We start from the raw sequence: 2,808 nt of genomic DNA, 5'->3' as shown, positions 1-2,808 counted from the left end.
GTTTCTCCTAAACCGTACATCGGATTCAAGCGAACCACATATCAAAATGAAGCTCGTAACATGAAATATCTAATCATGGCAATGGTCAAAACCTAACAGTGAGTTCACGGGTCCTGATGTTAAGAACAAAAATAGTCTAAAATAAATCGGGCATTACGACGGCTATATTTACGCGATTACCAAATTTTATACTACTCTAAATCAATCCACAATCATTACTACAACCAAAATCCATCCATACACTACTACAACAGCCCCAACATCTCAAGATTTCCAATTTATACTACTTCTCAATCATGAACTAAGAGCTTACTTAAGTTCATCGTAGCTCTTAGCCCACAAGGCTCTTCCTGATGCTGCATCAAGCATGGGCCTAGAAGTAGGACCCAATCCATTGTAGAAACAGTTGATATTCATCCAATCAGGCATGTCATGGTGTGGGCACTTCCTTAGCATCTCCTTATATCGATCCCAAGCCTCACACAGAGATTCTCCAGTTTGTTGCGTGAACTGGGTAAGAGCATTCCTGATTGCTGCAGTCTTCGCCATGGGAAAAAATTTAGTGAGAAACGTTTGAGCAAGATCTTCCCAAGTTATGATAGACCCTGCCGGTAGAGAGTATAACCAGCACTTAGCTTTGTCCCTCAAAGAGAATGGGAAGAGTCGCAGCTTGATAGAATCTCCAGTCACACCATTGAACTTGAAAGTGTCGCAGATCTCGATGAAATCCCTGATGTGCATGTTGGGGTCTTCGGTAGGAGAACCCCCAAACTGAACTGAGTTCTGTATCATCTGGATCGTGCTTGACTTGATCTCAAAAGTGTTAGCCGCGATGGTTGGTCTAATGATGCTGGACTGAATGTCATTAATCTTAGGCTTAGAATACTCCATCAAAGCCTTCGGATTTTCTGCTTGATCACCCATAGCTACTACAATTGGCTCTTCAACTTTCTCTTCTTCTTCTACCTTCTTTTCTTCCTCAAAAACTTCTCTACGAACTACCACAAGTTCTTCCTCGGCTTTATCTAGTGTTCTCTTACGAGTACGCGAACGCGTATGCATACACCCTCGCTAGATCACCTAAAATAAAACAAGGAAACAAATAAGTAACAATGTCCGAGTCAATGAACTTTAATGACCACTGATGGAAAGCACATAAACTAGTAATTAACACTGCAGTCCCCGGCAGCGGTGCCAAAAACTTGTTAGTCACTAAACACGCGCTAATATTACACGCAAGTATACGAGTTCGCAAGTAGTATAAGATATAAATCAGATTCGATCCCATAGAGACTGTATTGGTTAACTATCTAAATTATGCACCTAAGCAACAATGTATGGTTATTATTCAATGCTAAGACGATAACAAATTGAGAATGTTTATACTAATAATTACACTAACTATTATAACTACGAGAATAAAATAGATTGAGTTGATATATATGACAGACATAGGATTCTAACTTCATTAAGTACTTCATTCAATAGCCTTATTATTCTCAACCTTAGCATGTAATGGTGATGATTCTAATCAGACAACATGAAACTGATAAACGCCAACTTTCGTTGCACGAGTACCATTCTACCAGACATCCACAAAAGAGATAGAAGCTGAATAGGCACCAATTATATTGAGACCCTATATGTCTATAGAATTTGATAACATAACGGTTTAAGCACAAGTTATCTATCTTGATTACACAGGGCAAGTAAGATGGTTAAAATTACCTAAGAATCATGCATAACAATACATAAACCTATGCTAGCATGGCAAGTTCTAAATCCTTAAATTCACTTTTGTTTCATTATGAATTAACACGCTATCTTATAAGTTCGCGACGCTCACAAGACGAATACGCACAACCAATACTAGGATATCATACAATCACCACATACTAAGGCATCAAACAATTTAACTAAAGAAATCCATAAATAAATCCGCTAGAACCCCACGATAACGTTTAGCCCATAATCGAACTCATCATCAACGTGGGTTCCAATGAAAACATGATATAGTAAACGTGGTCTTTATACGAATAAATAAAACCAAGTACACACAAGAATATAGGTTCAGCAAAACAAAAAACAAGCATCCAAATTACAACTCAAGATAAAGATTCACAAGAATAAACTAGATCATCTTCGCCTTTGTTGAATTGTGCCAAAAGGTCTCTTGTCGTCTTCTCCCTCCTTGATGTCTTGAAAACTCTGAATCTCTCCAATTTTCTTAAAAAATGACCTAAGTTATGTTTATATAGCAGCCCATGCATCCCAGGAGTCCAAAATTCGAATTGCAAAAGAATCAGGATTTGTTTATCCTGACCCAGTGTGGCCGCGCGCTTCACCAGCGCGGGCGCGCTGACTTTCTTTTCCCCGACGCGGCCGCGCGCAACACCAGCGCGGGCACGCGTGCCTTCTGCCAAAACTTTATTTTTTCTTCTTCTTTATTCCTTGCAGCTTCGAGCCAATCTTCCCAGCTTTTATTCCAGTTCTTTCTAAACACCATATTAGCATCAAAACAATGATAATTCACCTGATTCATGAAGTAAAACCTGAAATGAAAAAATACTTGAAAACACGTTAAAACACAAATAACTTGAGTACAAATACACCAACTCAAAGCTTATTATAGCATAAATAGGTGTCATAAATGCCACTCAACAAATATCCCAGAAAAATTGCTTCAAAGACTTTTGAGTCAAATTTTCCCACATATTCAGAGTTGTCTTTCAAAATGTAACACTTTCTTCCAACACGTGAAGATGTTTTACGGTAGGCTTTCTTTTAGAAATGATTGAGTAAGGTGAT

General features: G+C 38.4%; 1 non-coding gene across 1 annotated transcript; it reads left to right on the top strand.

Annotated features, from left to right (window-relative positions):
* Positions 1-427: 427 nt before the first annotated feature.
* On the top strand, positions 428-534 carry LOC141682115 (small nucleolar RNA R71). Its single transcript, XR_012559522.1, has one exon. It is a non-coding gene; the product is annotated as a small nucleolar RNA R71 (small nucleolar RNA).
* Positions 535-2,808: the final 2,274 nt, after the last annotated feature.

This window comes from Apium graveolens, chromosome 1, assembly GCF_009905375.1.
Source record: "Apium graveolens cultivar Ventura chromosome 1, ASM990537v1, whole genome shotgun sequence".
Classification (NCBI taxonomy): Eukaryota; Viridiplantae; Streptophyta; class Magnoliopsida; order Apiales; family Apiaceae; genus Apium; species Apium graveolens.
Note: the sequence above shows the minus strand (reverse complement) of the source record. Positions and strands in the feature narration are given on the sequence as shown.